The sequence below is a fragment of the Sitophilus oryzae genome, unplaced genomic scaffold, assembly GCF_002938485.1.
Source record: "Sitophilus oryzae breed Bouriz unplaced genomic scaffold, Soryzae_2.0 scaffold_1396_pilon_pilon, whole genome shotgun sequence".
In the NCBI taxonomy this organism is placed as follows: Eukaryota; Metazoa; Arthropoda; class Insecta; order Coleoptera; family Curculionidae; genus Sitophilus; species Sitophilus oryzae.
The window spans coordinates 3,253,461-3,278,226 of NW_022146055.1; the positions used below are offsets into that span (position 1 = coordinate 3,253,461).

General features: G+C 31.7%; 1 protein-coding gene and 1 long non-coding RNA gene across 8 annotated transcripts in view; both read left to right on the forward strand.

Annotated features, from left to right (window-relative positions):
• Positions 1-24,766, forward strand: part of LOC115875878 (uncharacterized protein CG43867) — a 517,198-nt gene that overhangs the window by 400,217 nt on the left and 92,215 nt on the right. The window lies entirely within an intron of this gene.
• LOC115875887 lies at positions 1,184-1,555 on the forward strand. The gene is made up of 3 exons (XR_004049067.1): positions 1,184-1,236; positions 1,285-1,385; positions 1,496-1,555. It is a non-coding gene; the product is annotated as an uncharacterized LOC115875887 (long non-coding RNA).

The following is a 24,766-nucleotide window of genomic DNA, read 5'->3' on the forward strand; positions in this document are numbered from 1 at the left end:
ACTTATAAAAATATTTTTTTAAAAATTTCCCCTCTTTTAAGGCCCGCCCCTCCAATTCCCCTCAATTTAGCTAGTACTGCCAGGCGACACCAGGTGGCGTCTGTTTCCATTTTTTAACATGAAGTTAGCATTTCTTTAATGTACCTATTCTCTGAATAAACCAATAAAACTAGTTAAAAACAACAAGACACGACGCATGACGGATTTATATTTAAACCCATCCATAGTTAACTTAAATAAAAATTATTAGAAACTTTTTTTAGTAAAATAAATAGATTGGTATGGAATGTCATCTGCTTTTCTTCTGTCATCGTCTGTTGACTGAGATACTATAGAAAGAGATACTATAGATAGAGAACTGAGTTACTATAGAAACATTTCATCATGTATTTGTTAATGAAAATATGAAGGTTATTAATAATTATTGCTAGTTGTATCCCTAGACCCTATGGATAGGAAAAACCTAATAATTACATTATAATAAAATAATAATGAATTTTTTTTCTAACCACAATTTCTCTTGACGGATGATAATCAAATATTGAAGTATAATTAGTAGAAAAGTTAAAATTTTATTAACTTTTTTCACTAATTGAAAATTACTACCATTAAAGCTTCATTCAGAACCTCGAAATCAGTGGAATAAATTAGTAGTTTCAATTAGCCGTAGAAGTTTGTTCACCTAATTTTAATGTAAGCATTCAGAACGTCATCATTAGTGGTAGTAATTTTCAATTATTGGAAAAAGTTAACAAACTTTTGACTTTTCCACTAATTATATACTTGTATTCATTTAAAACTTCCCAATATGGCGGACTTCAGCATGGGAGGCTTAAAAAACGAGAATCTCTAGACTGGAATCGACTGTAGTTCAAATCGTTCAAATTAATAATCTGTGGTAAAGCTAATTGAAATCTGACACTTGGCTGACTGACGTTTACGGTTCCTTTTTCTAAATATTTACATTATTTTTGGAGTTTTTATTTACAAATTCTACTTGGTTTTGTTCTTTTATTTAACCTGCAGCCTGCAGTACTAATTATATAGTTATAAATAATCTTTTCACCGATCGAGAAATGAGGAATAGGCTGGAAGATATTCAAAATGTGTAAAACGCTTAAAAACGTATTAGAAAGCATTGACTCGTCCACAAATTCGTGAAAATAAATTAGTCCAGATGTTTGTAAAAAGGTCTCTAATTATTTGGAGAAGTTTCCTCGTATCAGTAATTTTCAGGTTTGTAATATGTATATGATAATAAATAGATTAAAACTTATATTTCAGGAAACAGCGCGGGCATTACAGATTGTTGTAAATCAGTTTTAAAATATAAACAGGTTTAAAAGTTGAGTTAGTAGAGAAGATCTACTAATAACGTAATAAAGGTAAATAATGTTGGTAATGGGACCAAAGATCAAATAACACTTGAAATAGATAATATGTATATTGCATTGTTTTTATATTTCTTGAAATATATATATTTTTTACTTTACAGGATACACAAAGAATAATAAAAACTACAGTTACTCACTAAAAGTACTTAAGGTGTAAGTACTTAAGGTTTGTAATAGATGTAGTTAGAATATCAAACACCAAACCAAACCAAAAATTATGTTTTATTTTACTGGTATTCCTCACATTTGAAAGGAAAGTCATTTCATAAATAAGCAGAAGGACATCGTATAGTACACTCTATATTAATAATTCTTTTTTATCCTATATTTGTTACTTGACGCATCATTTACTAGGTATAAAATTTAGTACTGATTCCAAACCTTATAGTTGTGGTTGTGCTAAACAAACATTTCTGGCTTTCCTGACAGGAGTGTGACACAAATTTAATAAAGGTATAATGTGGATAATGTTCTGATTATTACAGTTTGCATGGATGACTGTTTTTGTATGTTGTTATTTTTAATAAAGTATATTTAATGAGTTTTTGAGTATTTCTTTTTCCCTCAGAGCATTGTGTTCTAATCTTTATATATAAATTTTCATAAATTAGGTATATCTACAAAATTTATTACCTTATAACTGTTTGCTAAAGACTTTGTAGTTGATACAGTTTAACAGTATATAAAAGAACTATTTAAATAAGATGTTTGAAAATATATAGGTAGCTGTTTTTGCACACATCAATTCAATTTGTGATTAACTGTACTGAAATAAAACAAATTAAGAGAAATGGGGTGATCTATCAACTATAATATGAAACGCATCATCCTATTTCCAAGTCTTCTATTAATTTCACTTATTAAACAACTATAATTATTCAATAATCTTGATAATTCTAGGAACTCTCAGATATCGTCAAAACATGAAAACAAAAATTCACTTTCTACAGTTCTTACGCCCCTTTAACTAAAATATAAGAAACGGGAGTTAATATTCTCACTGAGAAAGTTTATAAAATACCTTTAAGTAAAATCTCTTCGGATCTGCGGTAAAATGCCTTTATTCTTATTAAATAATTTCAATAATCTATGTTTTTATTTATGATTTATGACAACCACCTAGTAATCTAACTTTAACGTCAACTTGACAATCCTGAAAAATGTTATTGTTAACCAAAGAGTAAATCAATTTCTGAATTCGCTAACGCCAACTTATTTTTCATTAAAAAAAAATTACCAATTTTCGTAACTAGGTCGGCCATATTGAGGAACTTTTAAAAGAATTGTACTATACCTCAAAATTTGCGAGGAATGTCATTTTGTCCTTTGATTATCGCCCGTCAAGAAAAATTTTGGTTAGAAATCAAAAGTTTATTGTTTTATAAGCTAAATATTATGCGTTCTCTATGGATACAACAAGACTACCGCAAGCTGTTGCTAGGATATTTTGTTAATTTTAATTGTGTTTTTTAGATATTGTGAATGATCGTAAACTAGAAAGTATAAAGTGTAATTGAAACCACTTACTTATGCCATTAATTGGAAGGTTCTGAATGAAGCTTAACAGATAATAATTATTAATAATGATTTAAACTATAACTATTAATAAGTGTTAGTAATTTAAAAATCAAACCTTTAAAAAAATCTTTAATTCGTCTTATAAAACAAAGAAATACATTATCATTTTCTCTAAATAATCTTCCCAAAGATCATATTGAAATGCATCACTGTGATTCACTTAAGTGACATTGAACAGATCTTCAGTCAACATTGTAACATAAAAATGTAAAAAAATGTGACCTGACTCTGTAGTGAAAAAATCGGTGTGAATCTAGTGGAAACCGGGGTGATTGTGGACTAAAGTCGAGGAACGGAGTGCGTATGTGGACAGTGTCCCAGGTCCGTCCACACATGGTGCAGCCGAGCAATAACAACAACGGGAGCTCCGACATGGACTCCTTAGAGGACATGCTGCGGAAGGTATGTTTTATTTCTATAAGCTTTAAATGTGTTATTTTTTTCAATTTTGAACTCTAGCAGTTTGCAATATGTTATATTTGAGGTATAGTCTGTCCAGCGACAAGATCCTCGATAGATGTGTCTGTCATTTTAAATTCAAAGACAAAACAAACAAGCACAAAACACCACATACCAAAAAAATTTAAAAAAGAACTTTTTCTTACTTTCAAGCTTCAAGAAACTTCCCGCATTTATTATTATATTTATCAATATAACTTATATACAAATACAAATTTGTAATATTCCACAGGAACAAATTAAACAACATATGTAAATAAAACGAACTATTTTATTAATAATAACACTTACCAAATTTTATACCTTAAAGGTTGATTAATTAACTTTAATCTTAATATTTTTTAACAGTACCTTTTGATATTATTTTTCTGCAGTACTAATGTGACAAAACTTTCGACAAAAAGATTTGTCCGTTAACATGGTAGTGTGGCCTTTATATAATTATAATTAAAATAATTTACTGAGCGGTGGGCAGAACTTGGATAATGAGAACACCGACTTTTCAGAGCGTAAATATACATTATCGTTTACATATAAAAAAACAAAATATATCCAGCTAAAAATAGAAATTAAGGTATCGCACTTTTATGGTAAGAGTTCTTTCTAAATTCAGTTAATATACAATTCTACTACCACTTACCTTATTACGTCAACATCCGTCAGCATTTCATTAACAACAAGAACCTGTCGAAGACTTCATTGATCTCCTTGTAGATAAAAAATAAAATGCCGATTTTTCACAACACCTAACTATATTTAATATAAAAAAATAAATAAATGAAAATAAAGAAAAGATTTAACAAGACATTTATAATTAATGAAATAAAAAAATGGAACGAAATTTAATCAAAAATAACTAATAAATGATATTAAAATTCAGAAGTGATAAAGTTAAAAATACAAAATATTCTTCTTATTAGTCTAATCTAAATTATCTAAAATTAGCATACAATTCAAATCTCTCTTAGAATTTTCATTGCCAGAAAATTAATATGTCAAAAAAAATATTAACTGAACAATTGGATTTAAATTAGAATTTAATAAAAAGAACAATTGTAAAATAATCATTTGTGTGATGACATCTAACTTTTACTAAAGCCTTTAGAACAAACAGAAAGTCTTAAATCGTTAATAAAAAATATTAAAGAAAATCTAAAACAACAAATTAAAAATCTTTATACATGAAATGTTTAAAATTTCCTAACTTGAGAATTGAATATTTAAGAAAATCTTTAAATAGAAAACTTACTAAAATTATTAAAAAGAAACCACTGGATAATATAAGATCTACACGGAGTAAATTCGACCGTCTAATTTAAAAGTCAGTACCGAACTGATCCAAAAAACTATATTCCTAAATCTCGAAATCTTTAAAATGGGCGGGTAAAAAGAATAGGGAACCACCAAAAGCCGAGCCATTCTCAAATCCTGTTCGGGTTCGCTTTTCAGGAACCGTCTGATTGGTCTGAGAAAACCTCAACTATCCTGTCGTTCCCGGTCTAGTTCGCTCTACTTGTCACAGATGTCGTTACTATGACCATTTCTACATTATTTCCAAATTATTACTAATATCCGTGTAAATATTATAATTACCGTAAATACAATTACACATGATTAAATCTAACCCTAACTAAAGTATATTTTAAGGTCTGTCCTTAAAAACCAAACAAATCACATTTATAATTTGATTTCATTAGATTCGGCTGTTTTATCTTATAAGTTTATTTATTTCACATACTTTTGGATATTTTGGATAAAAAAGGAGGACAGTCCTTAACTTTTGAGAATATCATTACGTGAGCTTTACTTTAATATTTAAATTAACAATTATACTTGTTTTTATCCAAAATCTGTTTGTATTAGCCCGTGGGAGGTCTATCGTGAGAAGAGTGTCGTCTTAGGAGTTTTATTGCTTTCTAGGGGTTTTGCTTATATAATCTCGAAGTTAAAATTTAGGGTTTTACAGCCTTAATGACTGATGCTAGTCGTTTCTAGCTGTTTCAAAGCAAGTATTATATTAATTTATGGACGTGGGATTTTACACCCAACAGAAAAATATTTAGTTTTTCCCAGAGAAACAGGTCCTTCATTCTAAACAGTCTTTACGATCTTCTGAAAAAATACCAATTTAAGGGCGGAAACACATGATACGCTTTTAACAAGCTAGGTTTGTTGTCTGCTCTAAAATATTCCATTACACTAAAATCCATTATTTACCTATCATGTGATGTCGATATTTTACAGCTACTCCAGTTTTTAGTATATGTTTAGTACAATTCTTGCCATTATACGACTTATCTATGACGAGATGGTATATAATCTTTATTGATGGTAACTTTATTGGTGTATAAGACTTTCTACCTGAGCAGCGAGTATTAACTATAAACTGTGCTCTGGGTCTACAGTTAATTTTCCCTGGATTTTTCCTCCACTTGACTTCAAAAGAAGCTATACCGTGGGGATACTATACTATTTGTGGACCTAGTGAAGCTATAACCATATCTACTATGTATTTTTATTAGATAGTGATAATGTTCATATTAAACTGATACAAAAAAAGTTCTACTCGCCTTCATGAAATTAATCATTTTTCATTCTATAAAATTTTAAAAATATTGTGATCTTATTTAAATTGAAATTTTATACTTACTATAAACGAACAATTCATCCCCTATAAAAGCGCGTCTTGACATTTTCTCGTATCTGCCTTAATTTCATTACAAACCTATGTTTAGTTGACGATATTCAAGTTTTTTGCTTCTAAATCCATTTACTCTCAAACGCAAAAAAACGCAACGGAATTTTTTTTCATCAAATTTGAAGTGTTATATTTTTTTTTACTTTTATAGTCTGTCCAACGATAAGATCCTTGACAGTGATATGCTGTCCTCCATTCGCGAATTTCTAATTCCAGAGCTTTACGCCCTGGGCTGCTCAGAAAGGTTCTGAAAGGAGCTGTGCGCGATAGCCTGGTGCCTCTATATGGCGCGGAAGAGTTCTGAACTTTATGACTCAATTGAATGGAGTGAGAGTATCGCGTTCTTGAACAGTTCAGAGCTGCACAACTACGTGAATGGAGGACAGTAATATATGTGTCTCTCATTTAAATTTCAAAGTAGTTTATTTTACTTTACAAAGAAATAAGTTAGTACATTTGGAACGCACAGCAGGAAGTTAGTATATTTAAAATTTGAGTGATTACTTCAAAATATTGTGAAAAAACTATATAAAACAGTAAAAATGTAATCGAGTTGTTTTATAAAAAAAACGGTATGTGCTAATACAAAAGAAACAATAGCAAAACACCACATACCAAAAAAATATAAAAAAGAACTCTTTCTTACTTTCAAGCTTCAAGAAACTGCCCTCATTTATTATTGTATTTATCAATATAAGTTATGTACAAATACAAATTTGTAATATTCCACAGGGATAAATAAAACAACATAAATAAAACAACCTATTTTATTAATAATAGCACTTACCGAATTTTATACCTTAAAGGTTGATTAATTAACTTTAATCTTAATTTTTTTAAAGCAATACCTTTTGACATTTTTCCGCAGTACTATTAAATCTATTATTTACCTATCGTGTGATGTCGTTATTTTACAGCTACTCCAGTTTTTAGTATATGTTTACTGTTTAGTACAATTCTTGTACCATATATGAGATGAACTGATCTATGACGAGATGGTATACAAACTTTATTGATGGTAACTTTATTGATGTATTAGACTTTCCGCCTGGGTACCGAGTATTAAATTATAAACTGTGCTCTGGGTCTATAGTTAATTTTCCCTCGATTTTTCCTCCACTTGACTTCAAAAGACACAAAACACACGTAATAACACGAATTAAAATGCATCATCTTCCAAAACGCAGGGTATTTGACATAAGTTCACACAATAAAAAAATATAACATTTTAAAGTAGACCAAAAAATTTTCCTTTATGTTTTTTTGCATCTGAGTGTATTTCCAAAAATTATAAGAACACTGGAAAGAATTTTTCATTTGATCACACGGTAATGATACACGGTAAAAATTCGTAATTTCTCAGTTTATTACACGGATCCAACCCTGGACTCTGTTTGCCGGAAAAAGAATTTATAAGATAATGCTTGAGGGGCGAGGCGAGCAATGAGTGACAAGGGGGAGCTTGCTTTGATCTTTCCAATTTGCCAAATAGCTTTGACTGACATCGGCCTTGTCAGAATATTGTTTTTCTCGCAGGAAATTCGCTCGAAGGCGCGTCCAACTTCATTATGAAATGCGTCCGTATTAGGTTATGTTGTTAGAGGGATAAACATACGCTGTGTGTTTATTAGATATTTTTATCCTTTAGATAAAAAGTCGGAGGAGCTGTTGGCGATTTTGAATTTGCCAATCCAATTAGCTATACATGCCTATTCAGCTTGCAACCCTGTTAGTAGACTCACTATACAGTTGTCACTCTGTCTTTGCTTATCAAATCTGTCGTGAATTTTATCGCATATTCTACTATGAATTTTTTTATCATTCTATAGATTTATTGAGTTCGTCACCTACCGTATACCACCATGGATATTGGACTACTAAACTATAAACCTATAAGTTATCATTGCTCCTACGATAGTAATGTCCCTCTACATATTTGGTATAGGTATTATACCCTTATGTTTCTTTATTTACCTAAGATATCTTTCATGACCAGATCTAGGATTTATAAATTCGTTTACAGATGAAGACACAATATGAATATTTTGTTTCATTCCAAAAAAAAACTTTAACAATATGAATATAACATTAAACGAGGCATCATAAGCTTAAGATTTCTCTCTCTCTAAAACCTACCCGAGAGAGAGAAACGAAATTTGACTCAAAATACCAAGTGTGTGGTATCAAATTATTCGTAAAAAATGCTTTTTCTAAATATGCTAATGAGCCACCCTCGTTCCATTTGAAAAAATTGAGATATTATCGAGGATATTATTAAAAATACGATTTGGGTATTTTTTAACCGGCCATGATCAAGACTATCATTCCAAGTCTTGATAATTTGCTGATGATACTAACATGGTTAGCGAAACGCGCGTCCAGTGTAAAAGTAAAAGTGTTTTGGTGTATTGCAGTAATTTAGTGTTTTATTTTGCTGTGTAACACCAAAGCGTCCAACCTCCCACCCCAACTGTAATAAGAGAAAGAGTGCATCTACTATGCTATCAAAAGTGGCTCAACTTTATAACTTTTTATTAGATTAGATTTCTTAGGATTGATTGACGTATTCAATTCTTTTTGGTCACTTCCTGTTTCACCGGAAATGACTACATCTTTTGATTTTTAAATGGCACCCTCGGTATTTTTTTACTTTATTCGATATAAAATGATATTCTGAGTAGAATGACATGACATATATCAATTCTTAGTCAAGGAGCCTTGGAAAAATTGATTTGATCGTCTAATGTTTTTAGTGTCTTGTCCTGACCGGTTAAAAAATACCCAAATCGTAGGTATTTTTAATAATATCCTCGATAATCTCTCAATTTTTTCAAATAGAACGAGGGTGGCTCATTAGCATATTTAGAAAAAGCATTTTTTACGAATAATTTGATACCACACACTTGGTATTTTGAGTCAAATTTTCGTTATGAACCGCAAGTTATAATTTCAAATAGACCATATGGGAAAATGCCAAAAGTTGACATATGATATGTCATTCTATTCAGAGCAGCCCCGGATCTACAATTTTTTTAAACCGGGGTAAAAAATTGATAGTAGCGCCCCCTCTCTCCAGCGTTTGCAATAAATTAATTTAAAAAACTTTCAAACATCTAGATATAGGTAGGCATTTTTCGTAAACGGGACAGAATGAGCCCTTAAGCTTCATTTAGAACCTCCGAATTAGTGGAATAAATTAGTGGTTTCAATTAGCTTAGAAGTTTGTTCCTTTAATTTCAATGTTAGAATTCAGAACGTCTAAATTAGTGGTAGTCATTTTCAATTAGTAGCAACAGTAAACAAACTTTTGACCTTTCTACTAATTATACTTCAAATTTCGCGGGAAATGTCATTTTGGCCATTGATTAGCATCCATCAAAAGAAATCGTGGTTAGAAATCAAAAGTTTATTGTTTTGTAAGCTAAATATTTGGCTTTCTTTATGGATACAACTGACTACCGCAAGCTGTTGCTAGTATATTCTATTAATTTTAATTGTGTTTTTTAAACATTGTGAATGATCGTGAATTAAAAAGTATAAAGTGTAATAATTGAAACCGCTAATTTATTCCACTAATTGCGAGGTTCTGAATGAAACTTTAGAATGTGTTCAAAAACGAACTGAGCGTTTTAAAATTAAATGAATACTTGATAGAAGAACGTAAGGTGCATACTAGGTGCTTTGTGTAGCAATTTTTTTGATTTTCAACCGTATTATATTATGATTTTGGCGCCCCTTGACATTGGCGCCCGGGGCAGGTGCCCCGGTTTGCCCCCCCTTAGATCCGGGGCTGATTCAGAGTGTCATTTTCTATAGAACAAAGTAAAAAAAAATACCGAGGTTGCCGTTTAAAAATTGTTGTCATTTCCGGTAAAACAGGAAATGACAAAAAACAATTGAATACGTCAATCAGTTCTAATTTATTTTATATACTAACATACCAAATCTCGTTTTTTTAACTGAAAAAATAAAAAAGTTATAGAGATGAGCCACTTTTGAGACGCACCCGGTATATAAGCAATAACAATATTTTTAGCAATCCTAGTACCGAAATACATACGATATTGCAACCACTGATAAAATGCTCCAATGCATTCTATGGCACCTATGGGACTAGACCTGTTGGGTGTTGAGATTTGAACCCCGGTGTTAGGTGTTGATGACCACCGGTGTTTCAGTCTGTGTACCGGTGTCAACATCGACACCGGTGTTTATCCCAACACGGGTATTCATTTCGGCACCGGTGTTTATCTCGACACCTGTGTTTATCTCAACACCGGTATCGCGATGAAAACCGGTGTCGAGATCAACACCGGTGTCGATGTCGATGGTGCCGTTTGTTTGTTTTTTTTTAGTTTTTTTAATGTAATATTTTTTAGTTTATTTTACAGCTACGAATCTTTGTTTTTTTTATGTTTTGTTTTGTTTTCTATTTGTTTTTGATTAAACAATTTTTTACTTTAAAGTTGTTTATCTGACGCTTCCACTTTATTTTAGTGATTAGTCTGGCAAAAGTCGGTGCGCTTTAATAAACGATAAAAATAAGCAGCGATACGGCATTATTATTATCAGCGACACCAAATATACCGGTGTCGATATCAAAACCGGTGTCGTATTCAGAACTGGTATCGAGATGAACACCGGTGTCCAGACCGGTGTCGGTGTCGACACCGGAACACCGGACAGCGTATATTTGGCCACCGGTGTCAGCCCAACACCGGTGTTAAAACGGTGTTCCGGTGTTGGAACAGGCCTATATGGGGACAACTAACTGGCATTCTATGTGGACAACACCACGGTTGAACAACCCAACTTTTTCACGGGTCTGACCCCAGTATAAAAGCTCAGTAGTTTTAGGAATTAGTTTAATTTACACTTGATAACGGTCAGTGATCCTTATTTTGACCGAAACGTTGTGTTAATCAAAATAAATAAAGACGATGGAAGTCCGAAATTATTTTATTTTCAATACTGTAATGTAGTGAATACTACGTAGTAACATTTTTACCAGCCCTGAAATAAACTTCCACCAATGTACTCCCTTTTCCTTCTTCTTTAGAAAAATGAGAAAAATGAAATATATTTAAAGCTACTACTGCTTTGCCTTTATTATTTTTCCTTCGATCCGATATTAAAAGAGTCCTTTGTCTCGTTTCTTTTAAGAAACGATCAAGGGGAAAAGTATATTAAATATTGAATTAAAAATCTACTCCCTTTGGGTTCTTTAATTCGTTTCGAAATTGTGCTTTCATGAAGAGGAATTTTTGAATTGGTTTAAATTACGCATGAAATTCTATATTGTTTAGAGAACGTTGATTCACAATTTAAAATTATTTTTAAATGTACAGGGTGCTTTGGACAAGCGTTGCAACTATAATTTTTTTATTGTATTTTTCGAGTCTGAGTAAATATTTATTACTTTTGGTATTTAATATTATACCGGGTGTTTTTCATAAGTAGCTCACCTCTACTACAGTATATCCCCGGATTGTCTTTACAAGAGGATATTTTTTTACTAATAACATTTTGAGAAAATTGCATTCTTCATAAAAAATTTTGCTTATTCTAAAATACTTAATCCCGTTTATACTTTTCCAAATTTGTATACCTTTATAGAGAAAATTAAAAAAATACATGAAAATATAGTTATTTTTTCCTTAAGTCCTAAAAATCAAAAGGCGTTTTCAGCTAATTTTAAATTTGTCTGGCGCAACCGTGGAGCTAAATTTAAATCAAATATCGACCATGCATTTTTCATATTATTTTCTTATGCTTAATTATAATAATTACGCCACGCATGACCCATTAATTATTAGTAATTAAAACTTCTCTCTGAAAAACTATATTAATAAAAGAGAACTTCGTTAGAACACGAAAGAGTTTTTCCTGTAATTGTTGAGTTATTAGAAGTACTCACGCCAGATTAAATACCCTTAAATCATAGATCATGAAAAGTAACGTAGACACATTTCAGTGTCGGGTTTTGTCACCAACATGCACCATAAAGCATTTTATAGAGTTGTGGTGAATTAGTGTATTAAGCCGGGACATAATTACGCCACGCCATGCTACCCCATATCATGAAGATCTGTGCGTATGTTTTTCGATTTAATTACATGTATTGCGTACACACTAGGCAACAAGCCACCCCACGTCACGCCACCCCACGCCACCCCACGCCACCCCATGCCATCCCACGCTATGCGATGGGCCATTCGCCTGTTCCAGATCTCATGTGTGTCTCACGCTATCCCACGTGGACCCACGTGGGATAGCGTAGGGTCGCGTGGCGTGTGGTCTAATGCGGTCCCGGCATTATTCTGCTGTTGTAGCACCAGAGGTTCTACTCCAACTGTATTAAGTATCATGTCATAATCTATCCCGAGTGGTTTTTGCGTTACATGTTTAAAGTGGTATTGTGGTGTTCTTTGTTATTTTAAGTAGAATAATTTCAATATTATTTCATTTTTGGAAACTACTTGCATACCTCATATTTTCGTTATTTTACTAACTTATCCGCCGGTGCTGCCACCATGGAAGAATCTGCAAACCGCGGACTAAACAAATACACGGGTTTAAATAGCGAATACACGAAACATTTTTATATAATTATTCTAAAAGTGTTAGGAAGTATAATTTGTGAAAATTGTAAAAATAAAAATAAAAAAGTAAATATTTTGATACCTTCAGAAGGTTTGACTTGTATTATAATATCTTATTCAAGCTAATAAAACTTTTTAGACTTCAACAACTTTTTAGACTTTTTAGAGTTCAACTACGGTAGCGAGCAAAGTTTTACGCATCGGTTTTGCTAGTAGGGACATCACTGGGGCTATTTGGGCTACAACGAAATTTTTTAAAGGTACATAATTATAATTGTAGAAGATTTTCATAAAAAAATTAAACATTAGTTTGTTAAACAGAGTATACCATCAATATTGCCAAATTTTATTTTATCTTCTCATAGTATATCTCTCTAATTTTCTCATTATGTAATGGGCACTTTGTTTGCTCACTTGTTTCGTCGAACTGCTTGAATCCATTTTTGATGTTAATCAAACCGGTGCGGTGTGAGAAACTGAGTAGCTATAAAGTAGCGATGGAAACTATCGAATGAATCAGACTATCGAATGGTTACTGAATGAATGATTTCAACTATCGAATGGTTTTATTCGAATAAAATCATTCATTCATTTCTTTACTAAAGCATATGTGACAACCTCGCCGTCCAATTAAATGGTTATCGTTGAGCCACGACTATCGAATGCTTTTGATAAATGAAATTTAGTATTCGTTTGATTTTTGTGTACGTCAGTGCATTATTAGTTCTTCCAAATTTTTATAACTTCACCTTATAAATACTGTGCTATTTTTGCGTTTATTAAAATATTTAAAATACTAAAATAGTAGTTTTTTTAAATTAACGATTGTGTGCGTGTACAGGTGTCAAAATTTTTCCGAAAATTCGTATGATTTTCCGTAGCCCGATCTTTCAATTATTTTATTTCATATGGTATGTATGGTCTATTTTTTAATGGGAAATTTTGAGAAGTAGCAATTTTTAAGAGAGATGAGATGAACTTAGAATTAATTTTAAAAATACATATTTGTATTTTAGATGTTTTAATAATATGAATTAGTTGGAACTTAATAATCATATTTAAGTAATGTGGTTAAGTAAATGGTTATCGAACTCAAACTATGGGATGTGAAAATTAAATTGAAAGTTTTACACGTGCTATTTAAAAAAAAGTTAACGATGTTTGTATTTTGTTTATGCTAATTCTCTTACATGTAGTTTTTTGCGAAGAAATATTTCATTTATTTTTTAAAGCAAATGCCAGTAAAAGTAAATATTATTTTTAAATAGTAATATAAATAAATAATTTTGATTTCTAATTTTTTATTTATATCTTCCTTCCATAGCACTGTATGCTTAGAAAATTAATAAATGTTTATATTTCATGATTTTAAAGTTTGTTGTTATATAACAAATCAGTTCTGTAATTATTATTATTTAATAAACCAACGTTGCCAAAAAATTTAAAGACTATATTATTTTTAAATAGGATCTAATATAAATAATTTTGACATCTAATTTGTTGTTTATATATTGCTACTACGTAAAAAAAATGTTTATATTAAATTATTTTAAATTTTGTTGTTAATAGGTATAACAAATTATTACTGTTATTATTATTTTTATTAAACCAGTCTTTGCTTAAAAACATTAAAAATCATTTTCCTACATCCAAAATAACAAGTATTATTGCAGTATAACAACAGAATATTAATAAAAAAATGCAAAATATATAGACATGCTATTCCTAACTAACTAAAGCCAAACAATAATATTCTTTGCTAATATCAACTAATACCAATATATGGCAACAGCGCCCTTCATAATGTATTTTCTGTGTAAATACTAGTACCTCAGTAAAAAAAATAATGTGTCCTTATCTTCTCCGCAAAAAAATCAAAGATGCCGGCTTCTTTCATAGCATTGCCACCGACCGCTGTCGGATTTCTCGGAGAGAAACCTACGTCCCCGGGCGACAACTAAAATCCATTTAATATTTTATTATAATCGATCCTGACGAATAAATGAATTTCATAATGAATTTTATAAATGAATGGTTTTTGCTGCCGAATTACTAGAATACAATATTTCAAGGCAGATGACGCATCTATTCGATAATTTTTATTCCAATAGTTTTCAACGATTTTTTTTACTAGCTATCGAATTATTCGAATGAATTGCAACTATCGAATGTTTCGATAGTATTCATTCGATAGTTCCCACTACTACTATAAAGTGTTTCGGGAGAGTTGAATATCCGTGAAAGTTTGGTTTGGGAGTTATTGAATGTTATTGCACTCAACAACCACGTAATTACGTCCTCCTTTACATTTGCGTCTAGCTCTAGCAAAGCAACTATTAAGCTTTGGTTAGCGTGGTTATTTGGAGGGTGTTAATTCATTGGTTAGAGTTGGTTATTTGGTGGGGTTAGTTGGTTTTTACTAATTTATATTTGTTTTTTAGATATTCATTGGTTTTCTTTATTTGTTTGTAATAAATTACATAGTACGCCACACTTGTTCTGTATCCGCTTTTGTCAAATGGCGATTTTATTTACATTTGAAATTGCCACAACACAACGCGACGCCCAGCTCGTTTTTTTCACTTAATTTTTACTACCCTACCCTAAAAAAATAGAAATAGTTTCCAAAAATATAGTAATATATGTTAATAATACTGCACCGGGTGTTTAATATGAAGCAGCCATACAGTATCGCCGAAAATATTTTAGACTGATGAACCAGATTCCTGTAAGTACCTATGAATTCAAATTTTCAGGAAAATCCGATCACCGGTTCCACATAAAAGTTTAAACTACCAATAACCTGAATCACCCTGTATATACTATAGTATCTCACATAAGTCACTTCATATGGAGCTTTGGGGACTTAATTGACTTTGGAACTTTATGAACCATTTAATGCAATGAATTAGTCTGAATATTACATAGGTAGTATCCTTGTTATTTTATATAATCTAAGGAAATGGTACGTTTTTCCTGACTGAGAAACAAAACAGGAAATCCAAGAAAATAGGAAACGGACGACTTTATTTGCAGCACGATGCAGAAAAACTTCACGTCGCATGCCATAACGTTTTTTTTCCTTTTCCACTGGAAACATGAAGGGATTAAGTATTCACACGACAGTTATACGCAGACTGAACAAAAAGATAAAAATATGGTTAATGGGCAAGTGTTTAAAGTATGAGTATTAAATATGTAAAAGAAATGTAATGTTTCTGGGCACGTGAAGTTGTTTGATATAATTAAATAAGTTGTAACACGTAAACGGCCAGCACTGAAAGTGGGGTTAGAACAAAGGACTGTATACAGAGTGTTCAGAGCTATAGTGAGCTGTTTTTCATAGAAATATGTCATTAACGGTTGTATTTTATATCTATAGGGCGATTCACGGTGATGCCGATATGGCACGTTAATTGTCTATGAAGAACCGGTGATAGATTTTTTTTGAAAATTTGGATTTTTACATAAAACGAAAAACTATACCGGGTGCGTCTCAAAAGTGGCTCACCCCTCTAAATTTTTTATTTTTTTTAGATAAAAAAAACGAGATTTGATATGTTAGTATATGACATAAATTAGGATTGATTGACGTATTCAATTGTTTTCGGTCACTTCCGGTTTCACCGGAAATGACTACAACTTTTGATTTTTAAATGGCACCCCCGGTATTTTTTTACTTTATTCGATAGAAAATGTCACTCTGAATAGAATGACATATCATATGCCAACTTTTGACATTTTCACATATAGTTTATTTGAAATTATAACTTGCGGTTCGTAACGAAAATTTGACTTGAAATACCAAGTGTGTAGTATCAAATTATTCGTAAAAAAATGCTTTTTCCAAATATGCTAATGAGTCACTCTCATTCTATTTGAAAAAATTGAGATACGATTAAAAATACGATTTGAGCATTTTTTAACTAGCCAGGACAAGACACTAAAAACATTAGACGATCAAATCTATTTTTCCAAGGCTTCTTGATGAATATTTAGTGTTTTTAACATACACATGGCACTCTAGATTGAATTTTAAGAAACATTTTCTTATTAAGCGAGAATGTCAAAAGTTGACATATGATATGTCATTCTATTCAGAATGTCATTTTCTATCAAATAAAGTAAAAAAATACCCAGGGTGCCATTTAAAAATCAAAAGTTGTAGTTATTTCTGGTGAAACAGGAAGTGACCAAAAACAATTGAATACACCAATCAATCCTAATTTATGTCATATACTAACAATTAATTTTGCTACTACGACCCAAAAATAGACTACTACTACCTTAATTTTGCCACTACCACCCAAAAATAAACCATTACCACTTTAGTTTTGCTACTACCACCCAAAAATAAACTACTACCACTTTAATTTTGCTACTACCACCCAAAAATAAACTACTACCACTTTAATTTTGCTACTACCACCCAAAAATAAACTACTACCACCTTAATTTTGCTACTACCACCCAAAAATAAACTACTACCACCTTAATTTTGCTACTACCACCCAAAAATAAATTACTACCACCTTAATTTTGCTACTACCACCCAAAAGTAAACTACAACCACCTTAATTTTGCTACTACTACCCAAAAATAGACTACTACCACCTTAACTTTGCTACTACCACCCAAAAATAAATTACCTACTACCTCCTTAATTTTGCTACTACCACCCAAAAATAAACTACTAGCGCTGTAATTTTATTTAAATCTACTTAAATGTATTATTTCATACTTGAGTGGTTAAATTGCTAGAAATATTGATTTACTTACTTAAAATAAAACTAGTAATAAAATTATGTATAACATTTATTATTTTAATAATCTTCGACACAGCATAACAGTCAAAAACAAAATGTACAAATTATTGACGAAAGTCGATATATTGACAATCTGTCTACATCATCCGATTGGATATTAGACAGAGAGAGAGCAAAAATATTATTTATTTCCGTTTATTTTAAAATTAGTCACATCTTTGTTATTTTAAATTCAACCCTATGTATATTATTCAAAAAAATCAAAATACTAATAAAATAGATTTTCAACGATATATCATGTTCCTATACTTAAACCTTCCGGTGTTTTAAGTAGAGCTATTTAAAAATTAATAATTTTATTATTGTAGTCTCATTTCCAAAATTTTGATACCATGACAATTTTAGAAATTTAGCAAGTAAACTCTAATTGATACTTATAAAGTTTGAATATTTGTCATGGTAACGATTTTCTTTAAACGAAAGAACTATAATATAATTATTTATTAACTTTCAAATGATCTTACTGAAAAATAAAAAAAAATAAATAAAATCTAGTTGATTGTTAACAGACTGGGATAAAAATGTTATCGTTTAGTAGGTTTTAGTAGGCACTTCATGCAGGCAATCAACTGACAAAACATTGTAAATATACTTTGCTGGCTTAAACAATTATTATTTTGAATAAAAGCAGCTGTTTTAAATTTTCGTTTCTTCCCTTAAAAAATTGTAAAAATATAAAAAAATCGACTATTTAAAAATATCGATATTTTAAGATATCGACAGTTTTGGATATTCCTATTATGTTTTATTTCTTTTGCTCCAGACAACGTAGGGTTACAACGTGGCGATGTCTAGATATCGTTTTTCCAATCGAACTATCGACTTTGTGGTCTCCTAGGCCCTGGATATCGTCTGGAATATCTGGATCTAACCGTATTCCTTCTTGTTCTTTTTTTTTCGACAAACCGGAAACACGATTTAACACTTTATTCTTGTCCGAGATGCAGTGCACGCTGCACTCTCTAAGCTTCCGAGGAAAATCGAAAAGTAAAAAGAACGATTTTATTGATAGAAGAAAGAAATCTCATATTGAATGAGATTATTTCGCTCTGTTTTTATTATTTTTTCTTTTTTTTTTAATAAATAGAACTTTACGATTTTTTGGCTATAACAGATATACCAAGTGACCTAGGAAATAGAAAACCATCAACCAATGACTAAAGAATGCTAGGACTAATAACACCAGAAATACATATAATATTGAAATTAATTGACCAGTGCCGTGCCAGACGGTTAATACACTCACCGGCACGAAAAAAAATCCTTAAAATTTCCATGTATTTTAAAGTTTTATATATTGTGTTCTAGTGGCCCGATTTTGATGATTTTATAAGCGATTTGTAGCTAAATTATATGACTTTTTAATGTTTCTTTCTAAATTAAAAATGAAAGTTGCCATCTGTCAATTATACGAGGGAAAACAAAATGTTGATATTTTTGGTGAAAGTTTGAAACACCCTGTGGAGTACGTTAACAAAGCAAGGAATTTAAAAATTATTTTACCATCTAGGTATATCTTTTCTCGATAGTTTGTTTTTTGATTCATCTCAATAGCGTTATTTTTTTGGTGATCTTCGTTTTTGAAGGGGACACTAACATTTTTTCGCATTTTTACATTAAAACCATGCCTTTGCTTTTGCTCCTAGTCAACAGACCTATAAAAGAGTGTTTATGATTTATGTAATGCCACTCTATTTGAAAAATCATATTATTATTGCCTGTTAGACAGTTACTCTAGCAGATGTGGTTTTTAGTCCAAAAGTTCTTAGATCTCTACCATGATCAATTAAAGCAGCAACAGCCGATTCTTCAGAACTTATACTACTCAACTGTTCTACTAAAACAGCTCAATACGATTTACAGCTAGCAAAAGCAAAATCAATACGATTTACAGCTAAATCGTTACTGTCTTATTCAAAAGCGAATATCTCCAACAAAAATAACGCTATTGAGATGAATTAAAAATTTTATCACTTAGTTTAATATTTTTGAAATAAGCTATATTATTGGAAGAATTATTTTCTAGTAATGGCCCTTTATGTCCCTTAAGTGTTGTTAAGAAGGTGAGTTTTGTTTATGTAAATAATAACTGATTATAATATATTATATTTATAATTAATTTATTTTTGTGTCCTAAAAAATTTTAATTAAAAGAAAATTAGGTTCGTTCCAACCCGCGTAAGAAACGGTTTCTTACAATAAGGAGTTTGCGCAGAAGTTGAAAAGCGTTCCAACCGGATTTACTGTCGGTTAGTAAATCATTTGTTTTCTGTTCCATCTTAAATTGAAAACTGTTTGAAAACTGTCAGAACGGTTTGCAAAATTATCTCGTATCATTTATCCGACGCATGCGTATTACCGTTATAACCACGCCATAACTAATAAAATAATAGCAAATTTTATTATACTCGTATCTGTTTGAATAATTTTAACGGGCTGTTCAACTAATTAAGGACTTGTGAATACATATCATAATTAAATCGCAATGAGTGACGAAGAGTATAGTGGTGAGATTAGTGACGTGTCGTTCATGGAAAGTAGTGATGAGGAGGATTTAGAATTGCTACTAGATGAGCAGAGAATTAATAATCAAAATTATTTAGGTAAAATCGACATTTTTGCACATAAATTTATCTAATACCTTATTGTGTTAATATTTTCAGAGGAAACCGTGCTTCAATATTCCAATTTCCAATGAAGTTTTCTTTGAACATTTTAGGCTTACAAGACAAAGTGCTAATCACGTAGCTGAAAGGTTTGAAATAAGCCAAAATTTTAATAGCCAAGTTGGCCAATATGGCAATATTCCTGCTTTGCATCAAGTAAAATATAAAATAATCATTTGCTGAAATTGGTATTTTCTTTAAAGATATTTACCTTGTTGAGCCATTTTCCTAGTTCTTTCAGAGACAACAACCTTGTTTACTCAATGTTGCCTTAGACGAATTTTAGGTTATGTTATTCTATTTTTAAAATTGACACTTGACAGACAAAATGTTAAGCATGTGTTCCAACCGTAGCTTCAAATTGGTCAGAAAACAATTCATTTTACAGACATGCGCATTGGACAAGATTTGCAAATTGTTGCAAATCTGTTTATGATTCATGGTTGGAACGAACCTATTATAGGTTTGTTCCAACCCGCCGCAGAACCGACACCGAACGATCACGCTCGTGCGCAGTAATTCAAATGTGTTCCAACCGAGATTTGACGGTTATCGGACGATCCTATTTGCGACTCGTACCTTGGGATCGTTTAGTTACGATTTCAGACCGGTAATTTCGGTACATGGTCCAAATTGAGAACTGTTTGGGTTGACTTGCGCATTAAAGCATATCGGCAGGTATTATCAATTTTTAACAGCTGATTCTGGTCCGGCGTCCGGCTGATGCTTCTGTCTTGGTTATTTTTTACGAATTCGAATACCTACGTGTGCGTTTTGCATACTTTTGCTTCTGAGTTTGTGTGGAGTAAATCTTTCAGAAATGTAATTCATTTTTTTATTTCTAAAATAATGTTCAAAAATTCTACTACTGCAATGAAATAACAGGAAACTACTCATAACAGGATCATAAAAGAGAGGACAGATAAGTGAGTTAGTGAGTATACAGTTGAAACAACACTAACCAACACTTACTGGATTCTGATTCTCCATTTCAAGAATAATAATTATTATTATGAAAATTGCAAACAAAAATAATAGTGTTATGAAATTCTAAACAAAAACAAAAGAAACGATCGATCGATACACCCATGCTTGACACTTTTGACAGTCCCGAAAACAATCCACAAAGCGTTCCAACGTTGATAATTTTTCCACCGTCACGAAACTATTCGAAGTCCGCGCATGCTAACAAAGTGCAAGAAAACCGATTCAAGTACGATTTCGAAACGATCCCGAAATGCTGGTTGGAACAAACCTTATGTAAAAGTGGGCAACGCTGCTGTGCCGAAATATGGTACCTACATTATTGAAGGCATTATTTTGTAAAAAATATCAAGTTAAAATTTAAAACAGGAAGTCTGATATGGAACACTTGTCCCGCTCTTACCACAAATGTATATAAAATATATTCGTCTCTACGTAAAACGAGACATCAAATAAAATAAATCCTTCTTTACAAATCCTGCATCTCCGACATGTTTATTTCGTCTGCTCAAAATCGCTCAATCGAAAACATATTTCTGCATCTCTTAATGCATTTCCGCTCAATCTGTAACGGGTGAGGTTTACAAAACACCTTCTTTCTACGAACACCTTTAGAAATCCGTCCCGCAGCACTCTGAATAGGAAAATCCGCACTATACGGTAAAATGCATTTCGTTATTCAAAATAGGGATGTACATTTTAAAATATTTCGATGTGTCTGGATATAAGCGTCACATTTTTATTTAAATTTCGTAGTTTATACATTTTACAGAAATATAATGATGATCTCACTCAAATAAGTATAAACATACACACTACATACTGCCATTAAAGGATGATTCACAGTACACCGGACCGTGCCCGAGCCGGGCATGTTCCGTGAAGTAGACACCGAACCACGTCCGATCCTTCTGTATATGCAACACCGAGTTGATAACGGGGTTCCTATTAGTTCCGAGTATATTAGAAAACACAGCCCCATAGACACACGAAGATTTAATACGAACAGTTAGAACAGTTAACAGATTTAATACAATTGCAGTTGATGAATAAAGAACAACACCTGCAGTGGAAACACCTGCTCAAAGGAAAAGATGAAGGATCTATCTTGTTCATTACATCCTTTCATTGTCGAGTTTTACGCATACCCTGTCGTCAAATACTGCTGAAAGATTCACTAATAACTACTACAGACATGATAAAAAGTGTACTTTGTTTATATCATGACTGCAGATTGCAGTCAGGGCACCAGGAAAAGTACATTCATGCTTTCCGCAACTTGGCGGGAACGGAGCGGATCCGAGAAAAAAATACGCCGACATTTCTGGGACGGGACACGGACGAGTTCCGGCGAAGCTCGGATCGTGCTCGGCCTGGCATGAATGTATATGTGTAAAGAATACTTTACAGTACTCCGGCTGAGGTACCCGTGAGGTGTAGGCTGGAGGATCTGTCTCCATTTTCTCCGCCTCTTTAACTTGGTCTCGCCTTAGACCTGATACCGGTGTTATCTCGTATCTATAATAGAGGATATGTCCCTTTTTCTCTATTGCCTCCTTGGATTTGAGGTCAATTCCTATTGTGAAGACCTGACCATGACCATCCTCCCTCGAGTTGATGACTCGCCAACTCGATGTCCTTACATTGAAGTTCTCACTCTGGATAAGGCTCAGCAGGTAGGTGGTGTTTTTCCCTTTGCTCCTCGGCCTAAGGTTCTTGTATTACCAATTGCTAATTTCTTTATTATCTATATTATTAATTTATTGTAAGAGTACAAATGAGACTAAAACGGTTAAAATAAAACGGTTAATTTTCAGAATTGCTATAAACACAAAATATGTTTTTTACCAAATTTAATCGATTTTGTAGTACTTTATGTTGATATCTATTATTACTGTTTAGTTGTCATCGAATACATTTCTTTTGTCCAGAACTTTTTATTTGCTAGTAGTATTGAGTGTTGTTTTTTTTATCTGCTGGGTGTCTGTCGCCTACCATTTTAAAGGGACTGCTTAAAGCAGCTGCTTAGCTCATTAAAAAAAGGCTTACATCTTTTAAAAGATTTAAGCCTATTTTTAATGATTGAATTCTTTTGCTATTTTGAAATAAAGATTTAAATCACCAATCATCATTTTGAAAATTACTTAAATTTTAAGTCTTAAATCAGCTTTTGAAGAACGACTTGTCATTAAAATGATTTTAATCAAAGAAGACGTAACTTTTCCGTGAGCTTGCAGAGTTGGTTGCGAGACTTGGCATGTCTTACATTTTATGTTTAAGATGATTACTTAAAGTTGTATGTCATCATCATCATCATCATCATTTTAAGCTTATATTTTCGATTATGTTGTAGCCTCTCTCACATATTTAGATACGCTTGATGTAGTTGGGCCCATTGTAGTCTATTATTTGGCTATGGGAGCCCAAGTTATTCATGGTTGTATAAACTGATAATACACATTGGTTGAATGTTTTCGTCGTTAGATAGAGTGGCATTCTAGATTTAAATATGATTAAGTTTCTTGCATTGGTTCTCCATGCTAACTTAATACTTTTGTTGTATGGAAACTTGTATGTATTTGGATATATCTAGGACAAAATTATCGACGATAATAATATCGACATTTTATATAAAATGTCGATACTTTTGGTTATTACTAATTTCAAGTAAAATCCTGCTTTCGATACATTCGTATGTAAAATATGAATGTCGTGGCTGTCAAATGTGCCGGTGCAATGCCTGTTTGTCGAATATTCGTCGCAATCGACGAACAGATATATCACCCGGAGTCCCGGAGGAATTGGGATAGCATGTAGGTAATTTATGAGGTGGGTGCGAACCCTATCATACACATACATCGATCTATGTGTTAGGAAATAAGGGATGATGTTCGGGATCTAATACAGAGAGCGACGCATGTCGTGTTTCATCAAACTAGATTTTTTTGTTTAATTTGTTCGGAGAGGAATTTCTAGTTTCTCAACATTTCTTATTTTTGGAGGCACGAAAATTTTATCAACTAAAACTAAACCAGTAAACCGCTAAATTATCAGTAAATAAATAAAATTTTATTATTTTTTTCAGAAACCCTAGTTTGGAGTTTATCCAAAGTTCGTTTCAGCACTCCTTGTGTAAATTCCATAAAATAGCCTTTAATAATATAATGCCAACATTATAATCTGAGAAGAACCATTTTGATCTGCGATCGACTCTCCTTACTTATTTCTCCTATTTCTTTAATACTATCTATCTCTTTACCAGCGGCGTAGCGTGGCCTCAATACAAAGGGATGGAATAAGTAACTGCAATTAACATTTTACCAACACAATAAAACTTTCTTCTTTTTTTTATTAAAGCCTTTAATTTTGAAGTTACAAAAATAAAATATACAAAAAATGTAACAGGTTAAAAAAAATAATCAATTTAATTAATCAAATAATTAAATGCAAAGGCGAAAAATAAACATTTTCACTAAAATGAAGAATACACGATAGTAATTTAGTAATAATATTCAATATATGCTTTGTAGGTCCTTCTTCAATAGTTTTTATTTTTTGT